General features: G+C 42.2%; 1 non-coding gene across 1 annotated transcript; it reads right to left on the bottom strand.

Annotated features, from left to right (window-relative positions):
- Nucleotides 1-9,595: 9,595 nt before the first annotated feature.
- LOC114672051 (small nucleolar RNA U13) lies at nucleotides 9,596-9,695 on the bottom strand. Its single transcript, XR_003722248.1, has one exon. It is a non-coding gene; the product is annotated as a small nucleolar RNA U13 (small nucleolar RNA).
- Between the last annotated feature and the right edge of the window lie 10,403 nt (nucleotides 9,696-20,098).

Genomic DNA, 20,098 nt, shown 5'->3' with positions numbered 1-20,098 from the left:
GGAGACAGTGGCTCACGCCTGTAATCCCAGCACTTTGGGAGGCCAAGGTGGGCTGATCACCTGAGGTCAGGAGTTCGAGACCAGCCTGACCAATATGGTGAAACTCTTATGGGGCATACCTGTAATCCCAGCTACTCGGGAGGCTGAGGTAGGAGAATCGCTTGAACCTGGGAGGCAGAGGTTGCGGTGAGCTGAGATCGCGCCATTGCACTCCAGCCTGGGTGACAAGAGCAGCGAAATTCCATCTCAAAAAAAAAAAAAAAAAGAAAGAATACATTAATGTCTTTTTTACAGTTATGGGGAAGAATAAGCATGTTTTCCTGGTTAACAGCCAGAAGAGCCTACAGTTTGAAGACTACTAGAATTCCACTTTTTAATACATGGAGAAAATAAAGGCAAGCCTGACAGTCTCAAATTAAAGTAGAAAGAAGAGCAAAATAATTAACAAATAAAACACAGAGCTTGAAGTATCTTGCATCCATGGCTATTTGTAATTTTTTTTCTTTTTTGAGACGGAGTTTTGCTCTTGTCGCCCAGGCTGGAGTGCAATGGCCCAATCTCAGCTTGCCGCAACCTCCGCCTCCCAGGTTCAAGTGACTCTCCTGTCTCAGCCTCTGGAGTAGCTGGGATTATAGGCATGTGCCACCACGCCAGGCTAATTTTGTATTTTTAGTAGAGACGGGGTTTAGTCATGTTGGTCAGGCTGGTCTCAAACTCCCGACCTCAGGTGATCCACCCACCCTGGCCTCTCAAAGTGCTAGGATTACAGGCATGAGCCACTGCGTCTGGCTGCTATTTGTAAATTTTTAAACATTTTAGTATTTTTTACCTTTGAAACAAAAAATGTTCAACAAAAGCAAGTAAATCAGGCAGGACTTTTGGAAATAGTAACCAGCTCATTTCCAAAGATGTCTGTGAAACTAAAATAGTGCTAAAGATCTCACATCTAATCACATACTACATTATGTGTTTCAAATCTATTTTTTTTCATCCTTTGCCACTACAAAATAATAATATTTGCATGTCATTTCACCTTTTTGCTAGTATCCTTGAAATAGATACTTTTTAAATGTTTTTTATAGAGATGGGATCTTGCTATGTTGGTCAGGTTGGTTCTGAACTCCTGACCTCAAGCAATCCTCCTGCCTCAGCCTCCCAAAGTGCTAGGATTATAGGTGCCCAGCCTTCTAGGACCTTTTGATAGAAAGAATTGTGCTTTGCCTTGAATTTAAGAAAAAATACAACATAACTTCCTGTATATTTTCCTCAAGGTCAAACATAAGTTTTATTTTATAAACACATATTAAAAAATAAACTTCCTTAAAAGTCCAGCAGTGTGGCCAGCTGTGGTGGCTCACACCTGTAATCCTAGCATTTTAGGAGGCCCAGGCAGGAGGATCACTTGAACCCAGGAGTTCAAAACCAGCCTGGCCAACATAGCAAGACCCCATCTCTACAAAGATTAAAAAATTAGCTGGGTGCGGTGGTGCACACCTGTGGTGGCAGTTCCTCTGGAGCCTGAGGCAACAGGATTGCTTAAACCCAGGAGTTAGAGGCTACAGTGAGCCAGTATTACGCCACTGCAGTCCAGCCCGCGTGACAGAGTAAGACCCTGTCTCTAAAAAAAAAAAAAAAAAAAAAAAAAAAGCCGGGCGCGGTGGCTCAAGCCTGTAATCCCAGCACTTTGGGAGGCCGAGGCGGGCGGATCACGAGGTCAGGAGATCGAGACCATCCTGGCTAACACGCTGAAACCCCGTCTCTACTAAAAATACAAAAAGATTAGCTGGGCGTAGTGACGGGCGCCTGTAGTCCCAGCTACTCGGGAGGCTGAGGCAGGAGAATGGCGTGAACCCGGGGGGTGGAGCTTGCAGTGAGCCGAGATCGAGCCACTGCACTCCAGCCTGGGGGACAGAGGAAGACTCCGTCTCAAAAAAAAAAAAAAAAAAAAAAAAAAAAGTTGAGGCCAAGCGCGTTGGCTCACGCCTGTTATCCCAGCACTCTGGGATAACACTCTGGGAGGCAGAGGGGGGCAGATCAGGAGGTCAAGAGATCCAGACCATACTGGCCAACATGGTGAAATCCCATCTCTACTAAAAATACAAAAATTAGCCAGGCATGGTGGCGGGTACCTATAGTCCCAGCTGTTCGGGAGGCTGAGGCAGGAGAATCCCTTGAACCCGGAAGGCGGAGATAGCAGTGAGCTGAGATCGTGCCACTGCACTCTAGCCTGGGTGACAGAGCAAGACTGTCTCAAAAAAAACAAAACACTGAACTACTCCATGTGGCTGAGTCAGCATTTGAACCAACTCAGAGTCTATGTTTATAAATGTACGCCATACCGCTTCTCGGCCTTTCAGCTAGATCAAGTATAAATGAGCGCCACACTGCCTTTGCTTCACAGAAACGTCTTCTGCCTCATGCAGAAGACCATTCTCTACTGTCATCTGCCACCTGAGAGAACACATAGACGGGCTCGGCAAAATTCTCTGTAAAATGAGTACAGTGACTAATTTTGTCCTGGCAACATATGACACTCATTTTTTCCCATATGTTATTTTTATTATGCTAATGCAATTCAAAAATCTGGCAAATAATTCATTAGTAAGATTAAAATGTCACCTTGGGAATTCTGGCTAGGTTACATGCCAAACCCTCTCTTCTTTGATCATCTTTTGGTGACGGTAAACAATGCAAGCACAATGCCAATTATCTAGATCCAGATCATGCTTATGATTTAAATAACAGAATGATAATTCCTTCATCTTTTATGTATGGCTTTCTGTTTTGGAGTGAAGAACGCATTTTATTTTTGTTTCTCCTCAGACTGTGAATAAAAGTGACCCTCAACAAACACTTGCTGAATAAATGAATGAACCCTGATCTTCTCTTAACCCACACCTTATCAAATCTTCCTCAACCACTCCAATTTTCCCTAGTACTTTTTTAAAAAAAAACAAAACTAATCCCTCTGTTCACTCTCAACACTCCTTATTTTTCAGTGTTTTGTGCTTTGAGGGGGAAAAAAAATATGTTCTTCAGTTTTCAATGGTCAGGAAAGAAAAAGGAACCATTTTTATTGTTTTGTTTCATCCGTGTTCCTTTTCTCTTGGATTCCATACAGCATCATGTAATCAAATTTTTGCTGCCTTGCACTGATTTCTCACAGTCTCATATGTTGCTTCTCCAAACTAACGAGAAAGCAGCGTCTGTGTCTCCCTCCTCTGTGGCATATCCACCCTGCTCCATGAACTGAAAGCATTCCAATTCTGAGGCACTCTGAACTCTTCCATAAAAAGTGGCTATTTTCATGGCCTCTTCGCGAAATGTAATTCTGTCTTCTCTTTCCTCAAGTAATCTTAATAAAACTAGTTTTTAAAATTTCTTTGACAAACATTGTTGCTAAAGCCAAACAAATGATCCACAAGCTTTCATAAGCCCTAATGTGACATAACTCTGAGGCATTTACACAGGTTATGAAACTTGTCCTAGTACATTGGCCTCAGAAGACAGGCATAAAGCACTCTTTGTGAACTGCTTAGCTTTGTAAGGTCTATCTGGCACCTGAACAAGCGACATTTTGCAAAACATCAGGCTATGCATGAAAATTCGGATTCCCACACTGAGAGTCCATTGAGAGATCTCCCACTCATTAGCATGCTACAAGGCCGCTGAAGGATCAGGAAGATGTCAAAAGGGCAAACCTTCACAGAAATGGAACTCAGAGAAACAAACTGAACTGAACTTAGCATCAGCCAAGTGTACACACAAAAAAAAACAAAACGTGTTTATTGGGATGAGAAGAAGGAAATTCACTAATTTGTCCATATGCAACTAAGTGTTATTTTTCATTTGGTAAAATTAATTGCAAAGGCAGCCAGATGCAGTAGCTCCTGCCTGTAATCCCAGCACTTTGGGAGGCCAAGGTGGACAGATGGCTTGAGCTCAGCAGTTCGAGACCAGTCTGAGCAACATGGCAAAACTCCATCTCTACAAAAAAATACAAAAATTAGCCAGAGGTGGTGGCACACATCTGTGGTCCCAGCTACTTGGGAGGCTGAGTCAGAAGGTTTGCTTGAGCTGCAGAGGTCAAGGCTGCAGTGAACTGTGATCATGCCACTGCACTCCAGCCTAGGCAACAGAGTGAGATTCTGTCTCAAAACATACAAATAAAAATAATCTCCAAGGCATTAGACCTAAAGTGATTGTCTGTCAAACTATCTCTTGGGGAAAGTAACATTTCCCTCAATATCCTTTATTCAAATTGTCCTATGCTTTAAAATAATTGGTACCCCCTCTCCTCTCTTTGCAAGAACCAGTTGTCCCTTTTTTCCTTTAATTCTTTTGTGGTTGCTGAAGAGTTTTATTTCGTCTTCAGGCAGTATAATGAGCCAAGGAATTCCAATGAGAATGAATGCAGGTTGTCTGGCAGCTGCTGGGCAGCCAGGGCTGTCCCTGGGAAAAGATGCCCTCTGAGCTGGCTGACGGTTCCCTTAACTGAGTAAACAGTCAGGAAGAGGGCCTTGCAGTCCTAAGTCAGAACCCAGGTCCCCTTTCACTAAAGTCCTGCGGAAAATCATCCTGGGAAAATAGACAGTCATACAAAAAATAAACATGAGGAAATTATAAGCCAGCCAGATATTGATTTGGGTTGACATCACTTCCATGGATCACTTCATCCATCCATTTATTTATTGATCCATTTATTCAACAATTATTCACTGAAAGCCCACAAGGGACAAGGACTGATAGGTACTAGGGGTAGGGTGCTAAACAAAACAGACAGTCTTGGCTCCATTCGAGCTGTATTCTAGTGGGGAGACAGCTAGTAAACAGTGAAGTGTAACTTGTAGACTGAACTGTGTCCCCCTCCAAATTCATACGGCGAAGCTCTAAATGCAACCGTGACTATGTTTGAAGACAGAGTCTTTCCAGGAAGTAATCAAGGTTAAGTGAGGGCATAAGAGTGAGGCCCTTATGATGGGATTTGTGCTCTTTACAAGAAAAGACACCAAAGAGCTGGCTTCCTCTCTTCCTCTGTACCATGTAAGGACACGGAAAGAAGGTGGCCTTCTAAAAGCCAGAGAGTCCCTCACCAGAAACCAAACCTGACAGCACCTTGGACTTCCAGCCTCCAGAACCATGAGAAAATTGATTTCCATTGTTTAAGCAACGCAGTGTGTGGTATTACTGTGTTATGCCCACCTGAGCAGACTAATACAATAACATAATATTAGGAAATGATCAGAACTATGAAGGAAATCATGTAAGGTAGAGGGACAGATAGATAGGCAGTGGCAGAATGGAAAGTGGCACTGAGTATGGGGACCAGAAAAGGCCACTGGGGAAGACCATTCGAGATGGAAATATTTCAGGGGCAATTCTCTGACATGGGGACAAAAATGCGGCATGTGAAAAACAGCCAGAAAGTCTCTGCAGCCTGAGCACATTGGGCAGGGTATGAATGAAAGTAAACAGAGACAGAGGAAACCAGGGACCAGTTCATTCTGGCTACACAGGCCATGGCAAAGACTTCAGATTTTGTTCTAAGTGGGATAGAAAGCTACTGGAAGTCTGTAAGCAGGACAGTGACATATATGATTTACCTTAAAAGGATCACTATTACATAGGAAAGAGACTGTAGGAGAGAAGGACTGGAAGCTGGAAAACAATGATGAGGTTGGTTTAATTTTCCAGGTAAAAGATGATGGGGACATGGGCTAGTGGGGTGGGGATGGAAGAGGTGAGAAATTGTTGGATTTAAGAGTCTATTTTTAAAATAATTCAGGATCTGTCAATAGGTTGGACATGGTGTGCAAGAGAAAGAAAAGAGTCAAGGACGCCAAATTGAGCTGTGCAGCTGGGTTACTGCAGTGCTTTTTACAGAGATGATAAAATGGTAGGAGGAGTTCGTGTGGTAGAGAACAGAGTTGAGTCAAGGGTTGTTTTGCACATGTTACATTTTGGGATGCCTGTTAGACACACAAGTGGAAATGTTAAATAGGCAACTTGATAGAGCAGCATGGAGTGAAGGGAAAGATCAGGACTGGAAATAGAAAAGTGAGTGTCATTAGCATTTAAACAAAGTTGAAAGCAGAAGGCTGAGTATTATCGTAATTACTACCAGCACCTGCTTCTCAATTTACAGATCCTTCTTTAGGGATGCAGGAGGGGATGAAAAGCTATTTTCCAATCTTCCTGTTCCACCTTTTCCTTCTCTAACCCCTCAAGATTACCCCATCCAGCTTCAAGCGGCCACTGTCTGCTATTCCTGGAAGTGACTTTGCCTGTCCCGCCCTTCACCGCATTTGGGCCAGTGCAGCCGGACTGGGGCACATGGGAGCACATGCTCTGGGCATCTGCTAAGGCAGAGTCTTCCCAGTGCTGGAGCTTGGCTGCTCTGCCCGTGGTTCCAAACTAAATCTAGGCCTGACCTCTCTAAAGCCTGGACCCCTGACAAAGGCAAGTCTTTTCCCAGCAGCTTGCCTGCCACTCCTCTCACCATTCCACAAGGCCTTAATGTCTTTTTTGTTGTTTTTTGTTGTTTTTGAGACAGAGTCTCGCCCTATTGCCCAGGCTGGAGTGCAGTGGTGTGATCTCGGCTCACCGCAACCTCTGCCTCCCCTCTTCAAGTGATTCTCCTGCCTCAGCCTCCCAAGTAGCTGGGATTACAGGCACACCACCACACTGGCTGATTTTGGTATTTTTAGTAGAGACGGGTTTTCACCATGTTGGCCAGGCTGGTCTCTAACTCCTGACCTCAGGTGATCCACCTGCCTGGGCCTCCCAAAGTGCTGGGATTACAGGCCTGAGCCACCACGCCTGGCCAAGGCCTTAAAGTTTTCACTGACTTGGATTTCTCCTCAACTGCGGTAGGAGAACAGTGAGGCAAGTCTCTTTTAAGATAACCAGGGTCATCTTGCATTAATGAAAAAAACAAAACAAAACAAAACAAAAAACCTGCTTTTAGTGAATATAGGAGAAAAACTGTGTGTCTGTCTGAGAGATTGAAAGATCCCATTACAGCCTTCATCCTCATTACTTTATATGTTGCCACTGATCTGTGAATGACAAGAGTGGCCTCGAAAGCGGGGGCTCTGTAAACTGACCTGGCTGGATTATGGAGTGTCATTTAAGTAAGAGCTGTTATCACAAGTCAGATATGGAGGGGACCCTGAGACTGCAACACCCAAGAGGAGCTACTGGTGGGCTAGACTAGAGGTCTTCCAACTGAACGGTGAGTACCATGGATACAAATAAGAGAGTGGTTTATAGTTGCTCACTTTTCATGCTCCTAAAACTGACCTGTCTGAGAAATATACCTCTTCCTACATCAGAAAAGAATTCCCACCTTGAATCTTACTAGGGTGCATTGCTCCTGGATATAAAAAGCTACTAACTAAGGAACTATGAAAAATATTAGTTTCAAATCTCTAAATTATTTATGAATGAACCATGATTTTGTGTCTTCCCCAGCGTACACACACAACATATCACCAAGTCTGAAATGTGCATTTTTTTCACATTGTAAAAAATTCTCAGGCCGGGTGCGGTGGCTCAAGCCTGTAATCCCAGCACTTTGGGAGGCCGAGACGGGCGGATCACGAGGTCAGGAGATCGAGACCATCCTGGCTAACACGGTGAAACCCCGTCTCTACTAAAAAATACAAAAAACTAGCCGGGCGAGGTGGCGGGCGCCTGTAGTCCCAGCTACTCGGGAGGCTGAGGCAGGAGAATGGCGTGAACCCGGGAGGCGGAGCTTGCAGTGAGCCGAGATCGCGCCACTGCACTCCAGCCTGGGTGACAGAGCCAGACTCCGTCTCAAAAAAAAAAAAAAAAAAAAAATTCTCTGAAATTGATATATCTTCCCACCATGTGAGCTCAATAGCTATTGCTATTACCTGCACGTGCGCAGTATCAAGAACACCACATTTGGCTGAGTGCTGTGGCCCACACCTGTCATCCCAGCACTTTGGGAGGCCGAGGCAGGAGGATCACTTGAGTCCAGGAATTCAAGACCAGCCTGGGCAACATGGTGAAACCCCATCTACAAAAAATACAAAAATTAGGAGGGTGTGGAGGTGCCCACCTGTAGTCCCAGCTACTCGGGAAGCTGAGATGGAAGGATCACTTGAGGCTTAGGTTGTAGGGAGCTGAGATTGCATCACTGCACTCCAGCCTGGGCAACTGAGCAAGACTCTGTCTCAAACAGACAAACAAAAAATCCAAAACAACCAAAAACCAAAACATTATTATTTGTAGATGACATTTTTAGAAAATATTACAAAACAGTTTCCTCTGTCAAGTAGATAACATTTTTTTTCTACATAATAACCCCAAAACATGTGTTAGATAAATTATTAAAAATAAGAGAGTTTAGTCAAGTGGCTAGATATAAAATTGATTTACATAAAATATTGCACTTCTATGCCTCAGCAAAAAACAAACATTAATTTAAGAAAAGAAATAATCTGCCCTTGCGCAGTGGCTCACACCTGTAATCCCAGCACTTTGGAAAGCTGCGGTGGGTGGATCACTTGCAGTCAGGAGTTTGAGACCAGCCTGGCCAACATGGCGAAACCCTGTCCCTACTAAAAATACAAAATTAACCCGGTGTGGTAGTGCACACCTGTAATCCTAGCTACTTGGGAGGCTGAGGCAGGAGAATTGGTTGAATCTGGGAGGCAGAAGTTGCAGTGAGCAGAGATGGTGCCACTGGACTCCAGCCTGGGTGACAAAGCAAAACTCCATCTCAAAAAAAAAAAGAAAAAGAAAATATAGGATATTTGAATGACCTCTAGAAAGAAGCATTTCTTTTTAAATTATTTTTTATGACAAATCATAATTGTATAAATTTATTGGGTACAATGGGATGTTTTGATACACATACAAAATATGGAATGATTAATCACACTAATGAATATATCCATCAGTTCACTTACTTGTATTTTACGGTGAGAAGTATTTCTTCAGTAAGTTGCAAAGAGATCATATAAGATACAATTATTATTTCAACTTTATGTATAAGAATCTGAAACTTAGAGTAATTAAATTTGTCCAGAGTCACCCAAGCCAGCATTCAAACCCCGGAAATGCAGTATGTGGGCTGTCATTCTTAACCTCAATGCTGTACAGGCATTTTGTGCATGTTCCATACATCAATTTCCTTTTCCCCCTCTTTTAATTTTTATTATTTACTTATTCATGTCAGATGGGTAATGTGCCCACGTTGTAACAAGATTTGATGTGGTTTGGCTGTGTGTCCCCATCAAAATCTCATGTTGAATCATAATTCCTAGTGTTGGGGAAGTGACCCAGTAGAGGTGATTGGATTATGGGGGCGATTTCCTCATTCCGTTCTCGTGATAATGAGTGAGTTCTCATGAGATCTGATAGTTTAAAAGTGTGTGGCACTTCCCTCCTCGCTTCCTCTCTCTCTCTCTCCTGCCACCATGTGGAGAAGGTGCTTCCTCCCCTTCCCCTTCTGCCATGATGGTAAGTTTCCTGAGGCCTCCCAGTCATGCTCCTGTTAAGCCTGCAGAACCCTGAGTCAATTAAACCTCTCGTCTTCATAAATTATCCAGTCCCAGGTAGTTCTTTACAGCTGTGTGAAAACAGACTAATATAGGTTTGAAGGAGGCACATCTCAAACATGCGTGTGAAAACCCAATCATCACACTTACGAACTACAAAAGGATCTCCCCATCTCCCTTCTCTTCTTAATCAAGCCTTCCCTTTTTCTCACTCTGAATAAACTGTTCCCTACTTTGCACTCCAGTAGCAGCCTATACGTCCCTGTAGCATTTACTTTATACCTCGCATTATTTTCTCGGGTTTCTCTACATATACATGGGTACATACATAGAGTAGGTCTGGAAAGATAGCCAAGAAGTGTCCACAATGTAGATGATATTATTATTATTAAATTGAGCAGTTTGGGTAAGAGGTTGATGATAATAACAACGCTCTGATTTCGTTAACAATAAATATTTCAACTTCACAATATGCTCTAATACATAAAACGTCTTAAAAACTTCAAAGAGCTGATAAAAGAGTGAAAAATTACAAGACAAAAATATAAGCCTAGGCAACATGGTGAAACCCAGTCTCTACAAAACATATGAAAAATTAGCTGGCCATGGTGGCGCACACGTGTGGTAACAACTACTTGAGAGGCTGAGGTGGCAGGCTCACTTGAGCCAGGATCACACCACTGCACTCCAGCCTGGGTGACAGAGTGAGAATCTGCCTCAAACAAAAAGGAAAGGGGAAGGGAAAGAAAGGGAAGGGAAGGGGAGCGGGGGGAGGGGAGGAGGAAGAAAGGAAAGGAAAGGAAAAGAAAGGGGAAGAAAGGAAAGGAAAAGAAAGGAAAAAGGAAAGAAAAGGAGAAGAAAGGAGAAAGGAAAGGGGAGGGGAGGGGAAAGGAGGGGAAGGGAGGGGAGGAGAGGGGGGGAGGGGAGGGGAGAAGAGGGGAGAGGAGACGACTCTAAGGAGAGGACTCCAAGAGGTAAGTGAAGGATGGTAGACACTTTTGCCCTGAAGGTGTTTGCCAACGTTAGAGAAATTGCGCTTCAGTTTTGATGACTGAAGCTTCTTAAAAGGAGACCCACTTTCCTTAAAACTAAGACTCCAAAGTGCTACATCCTCAAGGTAATGGTAAAGAAGAAATAAATCCATCCCACTCCTCTCTACCTCATGTCCAGGGAACATCAGGAAAAGTTGTCCTTGATATAAACAGAGAAATGGAAAAAATTATCTCTTAGAGGTTATAATCGCAAACTTAGTGCCTTGTAGATAGTAACCTATATACCCACATCACCTAAGTAGTTCAAAAGAACTCTAAGCTCAGTTTAAAGTGGTCCTGAACTGGTAATACATTTAGGCACCTAGAAGAGGCAAATGCAAGTTCTTTCTGGAGGAATGTACCTTCACTTAAGGCAGTGCTATCAACCGGGGTGAAAATTTTCACCAAAAAATTTTAAGGAAAATTAGCAACTCACAGTAAAAGTAAACACAGAATCAAGAAAACAAGGCACGATGAAGGACTACCAGCAAAAATAATTGACAAAAGTCCTATTTTATGAAAATCAAATATTACAATAGGATTATTAGTCATTTTAGAAAACTATCCTTGCACTAAATAAAAAATAAATGATGCACTTTCTTTTCTTTCTTTTTTTTTTTTTTTTTTGAGATGGAACTTTGCTCTTGTTGCCCTGGCTGGAGTGCAATGGCGCGATCTCAGCTCACCGCAACCTCCGCCTCCCGGGTTCAAGCGACTCTCCTGCCTTAGCTTCCCAAGTAGCTGGGATTACAGGCATTTGGCACCACGCCCAGCTAATTTTGTATTTTCAGGAGAGATGGGGTTTCTCTCCATGTTGGTCAGGCTGGTCTCAAACTCCTGACATCAGATGACCCACCCATCCGGCCTCAGCCTCCCAAAGTGCTGGGATTATAGGTGTGAGCCACCACACTTTAATTATATGTAGAAACTGGAAACTCTAAAAATATAACCTAACAGGTGTTTTTTTTGTTTTGTTTTCTGTTTTTTGGGGTTTTTTTTAGACAGAGTCTTGCTCTGTTGCCCAGTCTGGAGTGCAGTGGTGCAATCCCAGCTCACTGCAACCTCCGCCTCCTGAGATCAAGTGATTCTCCTGCCTCAGCCTCCCAAGTAGCTGGGATTACAGGCGCATGCCACCATGCCTGGCTAATTTTGCATTTTTAGTAAAGATGGGGTTTCACCATGTTAGTCAGCCTTGGCTTCCCAAAGTGCTGGGATTACAAGTGTGAGCCACCACACCTGGCCAACAGGTTTTTTTTTAACATGAGAAAATTTCTCAAAATGAAAAATATAGTAATCATAATTAAAATTGATAATTTGATAATCAATTTTAACAGAATAGATTCAGAAGAAGGGAGAATTGATGAACTAGAAGATAGGGTGGACGGAGTTATTCAAAGTACAACAAAGAAAGCAAGAGATGAAAAAAATGAAAGCCAGGTTAAGGAGAGAGTAGAGAGAAAGGGACAGAAGCAATATTTGAAGAGATTAATGGCGGAGAATTGTCCACAGTTGATGAAAGACACCAAGCCATAAATTTGAGAAGTCCAACAAATCCCAAGATAAATTAAAAAATACACATCTATTAAAACTGTAGAACACCAAAGACAAAAATATAATAAAAGTAGCCAGAAGGTGGGATATGGAATGGGGTAGGGAGAATGTATTCAAATAAGCAGCATGCAGTCAAACAGCTATTTTTTTTTTTTTTTTGAGATGGAGTCTCACTCTTTCACCCAGGCTGGATTGCAGTGGCACGATCTCGGCTCACTGCCACCTCCACCTCCTGAGATCAAACGATTATCCTGCCTCAGCCTCCGAAGTAACTGAGATTACAGGCACCCATCACCACGCCCAGCTAATTTTTGTATTTTTAGATGAGACGGGGTTTCACCATGTTGGCCAGGCTGGTCTCGAACACCTGACCTCAGGTGATTCACCCACCTTGGCCTCCCAAAGTGCTGGGATTACAGGAATGAGCCACTGTGCCTGGCCAAACAGTTGAGTTTGTAATAGCAACAGTGAAAGTCAGAAGACAATGGAATAATACTTTCCTTCTTTTTTTTTTTTTTAACGAAGCACTAACCAAGAAGTAGGGAATACACTACTACACTAAAAGATAAAACACAAAGTCTTTACTCAGAAAAAAATTATTGTAAGAATGAAGGCAATGGGAGGTTGAGGCTGCAGTGAGCTGTGATTGCACCACTGCATTCCAGGGTGCCAGAATGAGACCCTGTCTCAAAAAAAATAAAATAAAATAAAATAAAGAATGATGGCAAAATAAAAATGTTACCAGAAAACAAACAGAGATCATTCACTAACAGAAAAGAAACATTAAAGGAAATTCTAAACGACACATTAAGACAGAAGGAAATGGAACCAAATGAAAGGTCTGAGATGCAAGAAAGAATAGTAAGGAAGAAATATAAGCCAGGCACTTTGGTTAATGCCTATAATCCCAGCATTTTGGAAGGCTTGAGGTGGGAGGACTGCTTGAGCCCAGGAGTTCAAGATCAGCCTGGGCAACATAGAGAAACTATGTCTCTACAGAAAAATTAGCCAGGCCTGGTGGCATACTCCTGTAGTCCCTGCTACTCAGGAGACTGAGGTGGGAGGATCACTTGAGCCCAGGAGGTGGAGGCCGCAGTGAGCCAAGATCGCACCACAGCACCCCAGTCTGGTGACAGAGCAAGACCTTATCTCTTTGAAAAGAAGAGAGAAAGAGAGAGAGAGAGGAAGGAAGGGAGGGAGGGAGGGAGGAAAATAAGCTAGATGGGGGCCATGGAGGTCAGAAGTCAGAATCCACTAAGGAGTATGTAATAACTTACCTGCTGAATCAAAACAATTGAAAATTTATTTAAAAATTTTAAGGGCCGAGCATGATGACTCATGGCTGTAATCTCTGCACTTTGTGAGGCCAAAATGGGATTGCTTGAGCCCAGGAGTTTGAGACCAGCCTGGGCAACATAGGGAGACCACACCTCTACTTAAAAAAAAAAAAAAAAAAAAAAAAATTAGCCCAGGCACGGTGGGGCATGCCTATAGTCCCAGCTACTTGGGAGGCTAAGACAGGAAAATCGCTTCAGCCCACAAGGATGAGGCTGCAGTGAGCCATCACTGTGCCACTGCACTCCAACCTGGGTGACAGAGTGACCTGTCTCAAAAAAAAAAATAAAATTTTTAAGAAATGTGATAATATATGGGTAAATATCAATGAATAGGCCAAGTGTGGCGGCTCACACCTGTAATCCCAGCACTTTGGGAGGCTGAGGTGGGAGGACCACTTGAGCCCAGGAATTTGAGACCAGCCTGGGCAACACGATGAAACTCTGCCTCTACAAAAACAACAACAAAAACAACAAAAATTTGCTGGACATGGTGGCCTGTGCGGGTAGTTCCAGCTACTCAGGAGCCTGAGGTGGGAGGATTGCTTAATTTGGGGAGGTGGAGGTGGGGGCTGCAGTGAGCAGAGATGCCATTGCACTCCAGAGTGAGACTCTGTCTCAAAAAAAAAAAAAAGATATTGACCACACAATAACTGTAATATCTTGTCAGGTTCAAAATAAAAACAGATGAGAATTAAAAATGGCAAAAACAACAAAAGTTGAATGGAGCTAAATAGAGCTTAAATGGTGTATAACATTGTTAGTTTATTACACTGGGACTCAGCATTTCTATTTCATTGAGCGTTTTCTTTTGGTCTATTAATTTACTCAGTTTTCTTTATTTCTGCTAACATGTAAAAGAAAGCTTATTTGCTGTGAGGTATATAAAATTATGTATATACACCTCAATATTAATTCTATTTTCTAATTATATATTTGTAAACTGTTCTATGTTCTTATTATTCTTGTCTTCTTGGTCCATCCTAGACTTAGTGGGGTATTAAAATCTCCTACTTTGCTCATGTTTCTGCCCATTTCTTCTTGTAGTTCTAACAGATTTTGCTTTGTGCACTTTGTTGTTTTTGACAAATCTGGTTTTATGAAGCCTCTGCTCTCAACCTTGCAATGATTTTTCATCATATGTGGAATAAAAATCTAAAACACTTGTCAAGTCCTGCAAAGAGCCTATATGATCTGGTTCCTGGCTACCTCATTTCCTGCCATTCTCTCTGCCAATTTTTTTTTTTTTTTTTTTCTTGAGACAGAGTTTCACTTTGTCGCCCAGGCTGGAGTGCAGTGGTGTGATCTCGGCTCACTGCCATCCTCTCCTCCCGGGTTCAAGGGACTCTCCTGCCTCGGCTTCCCAAGGAGCTGGGACTACAGGCATACACCACGACGCCTGGCTAACTTGTGTATTTTCAGTAGAGACGGGGTTTCGCCACGTTGGCGAGGCTGGTCTTAAACTCCTGACCTCAAGTGATCGCCTGCCTTGGCCTCCCAAAGTGCTGGGATTACAGGTATGAGCCACCGCACTCCACCTCCGATTTTCTTAAACATGCCAAACATATGCCTGTTTTGGGCCTTTAGTGGCTACTCCTGGAGCTTGGAAAGCTCTTGTCCCAACTATGTTCCTGGCTCAATTCCTTAGACTTCATTCAAGATGCTGCTCAAATATCTCCTAAGAAAGACTATCTCTAGTCTCCCTGTGTCAAAATCACATCCCCACCGCCCCCTATACTTTCTCCGCTTTTACTATTTTATCGTTTTCATACAACGTATCACTACCGTAGTCCCCCCTTATCCTTGGTTTCAGTTTCCTGTGGTATATTTCGAGAGAGACCACATTCACATAACTTTTATTACAATATTATTCGTTATTGTTAATCTCTTGCCATGCCTTATAAATTAGGCTTTATCACTGGTATGTGTGTAAAGGAAAAAGTATGGAATATTTCAGGTTTGGCACTATCCCAGGTTTCAGGTATCCACTGGGGGTCTTGGGACATATCCCCCATGCATTACTGTGGGATCCTGTGCTTGAAAATTACATATTTTTCATCTGCAGTATAATGTGTTATGGGGGTAGAAACTTCATTGTTGTGTTCACCCATTATCTCAAGCTGGTACATAGTATTCAACAAATATCAGCTGAATGAATGAAACTTATTGCTTTATTTTTTGGTTGTTCCTCTTATCAATCAGTATTAGTTATCTTCTAGAATGTGGTTTTGCTTTCAGTTCTTTGATATTTATATTGTCACCATCATTTTTTGTTCATGAAGGCTTGTCTACTTTTGTCTATATCTTAATTTTTACTCCAGTTTGTGTTTCTCTATTCCAAGCAGCAAATGTTGCATGTATTTTCATGTTGTTTTTATTTATTTTTTTTTTTTGAGACGCAGTCTCGCTCTGTCACCCAGACTGGAGAGCAGTGGCGTGATCTTGGCTCACTGCAACCTCCGCCTCCCAGGTTCAAGCAATTCTTCTGCTTCAGACTCCCGAGTAGCTGGGATTACATGCACCTGCCACCATGCCCGGCTAATTTTTGTATTTGTGGTAGAGATGGGGTTTCACCATGTTGGTCAGACTGGTCTTGAACTCCTGACCTCAAGTGATCTGCTCACCTCGGCCTCCCAAAGTGCTGGGATTACAGGCGAGAGCCACCGCGCCCGGCCTTCATGTTGTTTTTTAATTCAAAGATTTGTCTTTTATATATGATATTAAGCATTTCCATTTATCCAGTTATTTCTGTAATCCTACGTTATGTTTTATAAATTTTGTTTTCTTAGTATTTCATTCCCTCTGCTATTTGATAAAACTTACTTTCTCAGACTATATGATAAGCTAGCTAATGGCAAAGGGATAGGAAATGGGAAGTGGAAGACATTATAAAATACCAATCACAGCTTCCTGACCAATGGAATCAAGCAAAGTCTGTACTAATCCCCATTTCTTCTTTATCCTAGGGTGTGTGTGTGTCTGTGTGTGTGTGTGTCTATGAAACCTTTTCAACCAATTTCTTCTTTGTACTCTGTTTTCCCTTGATGATTAAATTTGTTTGTTGGTGGTAAGTTTTATAATTTAGTCCTTAGGTTACAGAGCATCACGTAGAGATTTTTGACTGAACTAGAATAATAATGAACATCACTGAGAAACCCAGAGATTGATCAGACTTAGCATCTTCCCTCTGGAGGAGAGCACACATTTTTTGTTTTGTTTTGTTTTGTTCTGTGACAGGATCTCACTCTGCAGGGCTCACTGAAGCCTAGGCCTCCTGGATTCACTCAGGTGATCCTCCCACCTCAGCCACCCCAGTAGCTGGGACTATAGGTACCTACCACCATGCCCAGGTAACTTTTCTGTAGAAACGGGGTTTTGCCATGTTGCCCAGGTGCATCTTAAACTCCTGGGCTCAAGTGATCCTCCCACTTCAGCCTCCCAAAGTGCTAAGATTACCGCAGCACCTAGCAAAGTACACACTTTTGTTTAAATGAGAGAAGCTGCATTATTTCAAGAGGGAGAATGGTGGTATGGCTACTGCTGTTGTTTGGAAGTATGGCTAGAGGTATGTATAAAAAATGTTGACTACTGGCCATGCACGGTGGCTCATGCCTGTAATCACAGCACTTTGGGAGGCTGAGGCGGATGGATCACCTGAGATCAGGAGTTCAAGACCAGCCTGGCCAACATGGTGAAACCCTGTCTCTGCTACAAAAATTAGCCAGGCATGGTGGCGCATGCCTGTAATCCCAGCTACTCAGGAGGCTGAGGCAGGAGAATCACTGGAACCCAGGAGGTGGAGGTTGCAGTGAGCCAAGACTGCACCACTACACTCCAGCCTAGGCAACAGAGTGAGAATCCATCTCAAAAAAAAAAAAAAATTGTTGACTAACAAGTTGAACCACTGTGGACAGAGCAGATTAGAACTCTGCATCTCCTTTGAGTATACTTTTGTGTTAGTACACTTTCCAGATTCCCCTGAAGCTAGCGTTCCAGAGGCAAACTTAGTTTCTCCACCCAATTGCATGCTGCCAGATTTTTCCTACAGCAATGTCTTGTTTAGATACTTGCTTTGAAGGTGTCAAGAGAGTTTTTTGTGGAAATAGTGGTGGCAGCAACTTCCTCATTGCTGGACAACTTTAACAGTGTGTTCTAGAAGTCAAAAGTCCAAGGTAGGCTTCCTGACTTCCTCTCTTCTTGGTTGGAGCAGAAGTAGTAGCATTTCTGGCTAGTCCGGCTGGTCATGTTTATGGTGGAATCTTTCCTGGAGACTCATCATAGAGCCCTATGTAACCATTCTGTAGACATCTAGTTTCCTATATGAAACCCGTTCCTGCTTATGTTAATGTTTTTTGATTCTTAAATCCAAACTCTGATCGGTAAACTAAAAATTCGAAAATTTTGTTTTTCCAGGTAAATCTCATTTAAATTAGTTGTTGAAACGTTCATTTAGCCTCTTTTCACTGAGCAAGAAACTTAGTTTTGTAAATAGTCTTTGGCATTATCTATCCTTGGTTAGTCTAAGCATATATGATACAAAACGTAGTCAAACACCGGTAAGTGGCTCACGCCTCTTTCCCAGCAATTTGGAAGGCTGAGGCGGGAGGATTGCTTGAGCCCAGGAGTTGGAGACCAACCTGGGCAACACAGGGAGACACTGTCTCTACAAAAAATAAATAAAATAAAATATATATAAAATCAAACACGTTATTTCATCTCTTAAGGGAAAGAGTTCTCTGTGGTTCAACACATTGTTATCCATTGTGCAAAAATGATCATTGCCATGCTCTGATAGTTTTAAAATGATTAGACAGGAAAATCATTATATTGCAAACTGGTATTCAGAAATGTTAGGATTTTCAGTATTTTTATTTTCCAAACATTATTTTAAAAGAACATTAAAAGCATTAGAAATACAAATCTTGCCTAATGGTTAACATAAGAACAATTATTATAAAATGTTTAAAATACATCACATACTTTGCATCACAGTAAGCATCAAGAGAACTAATTGACATATCCTGATAATTAATCATATTCAACTGAATTCTCATTACTTTTAGTTCTCATTTTAGCCCTTATGAAGAGGTAAGTTATATATGTCTACCTCCTGTACCATGACACCTTTATTATGTTATGTTAACGCAGGTAGAGGTAGACATATATAACTTAGGAAGAAACAAGTTATGTCTACATCTCTATATTTACATATAGAGATACAGATATGGAGGGGGCTACGAATCGAGCCCACTATATATTTCATGCAATTTGTAACAATAATTTCCTTTTTTTAAACTTTTCTTTTGGAGATAATTTTTTGATGAGCATAAAGAGACAATACCTCACATGCACCTGCTTAGTTTTCTTTGTGCTATAATTTTTACCTCCCAATGATGGGCCTCATGCCAGTCAAATCATCTCAGATTCAAACATCACACAGAAAACCTGCCATTTTAAATTTTATAAATAGAAATTACTTTTGTGTTAATCTTTTATTACATCACATTTGAAATGCCTAGCCAAAAAAATAGATGTATGCCTTTAAAAATGTGATTCTTGATTAATGTTGTATTCTTTATAAAGCTGTTTGGCATACTGGGGTAAATACCAGGTTTTGAATTAAGACAAAAATCTAATTCCTAATTTGCCACAATTCTTCAAATGATCTTGGGAGAGAATATTAGATTTCTTAACTCTTTGTTAAAAAGAGATAATAGGCCAGGTGCACTGGCTCATGCCTGTAAGCCCAGCACTTTGGGAGGCCGAGGTGGGTGGATCACAAGGTCAGGAGTGCGAGACCAGCCTGGCTAACATGGTGAAACCTTGTCTCTATTAAAAATACAAAAATTAGCTTGGCATGGTGGTGTGCACCTGTAGTCCCAGCTACTCAGGAGGCTGAGGCAGGAGAATCGCTTGAACCCGGGAGGTGGTGGTTGCAGTGAGCTGAGATCGTGCCACTGTACTCCAGCCTAGGCAACAAGAGTGAGACTCCATCTCAAAAAAAAAAAAAAAAGAAAAGAAAGGGAAAAAGGGAAGGAGGGAGGGAGAAAGGAAAAGAAGGAGGGAGTAGGTAGGCAAATCAGTCTAAAAGGTGAACTTAAAAACAAAGTAATCTGAGGCTATCCCTGCGTGTGGCAAGAAAAACATTTAGAAGAAAAGGAAAACAAAATAAAATGTATGCCTCATATTTAAATCTCAGAAATAGAAATAACTGATCAATACTGAAAGGTAACAGTTGTAAGATGAGGTTGAGCAGAGTTCTAACTGAATATCTATTCTGTCTTCTCTATACCTCTCATGACCCCTGTATTTGGGGATAACTGGGGGAGGAAACTATAATTAAATGCCTTTCAGCTGGATGTGGTTTCTCACGCCTGTAATCCCAGCACTTTGGGAGGCCGAGGCAGGTGCATCACTTGAGGCCAAGAATAAAAGACCAGCCTGGCTATCATGGTGAAACCCTGTCTCTACCAAAAATACAAAAATTAGCTGGGCATGGTGGCAGGCACCTGTAATCCCAGCTACTCCAGAGGCTGAGGCAAGAAAATTGCTTGAACCCGGGAGGTGGAAGTTGCAGTGAGCTGAGATCATGCCACTGCACTTTAGCCTGGGTGACAGAATGACACTCTGTTTCTACAAAAAAAAAAAAAAA

Source organism: Macaca mulatta, chromosome 13 (genome assembly GCF_049350105.2).
Source record: "Macaca mulatta isolate MMU2019108-1 chromosome 13, T2T-MMU8v2.0, whole genome shotgun sequence".
Taxonomy (NCBI): Eukaryota; Metazoa; Chordata; class Mammalia; order Primates; family Cercopithecidae; genus Macaca; species Macaca mulatta.
Note: the sequence above shows the minus strand (reverse complement) of the source record. Positions and strands in the feature narration are given on the sequence as shown.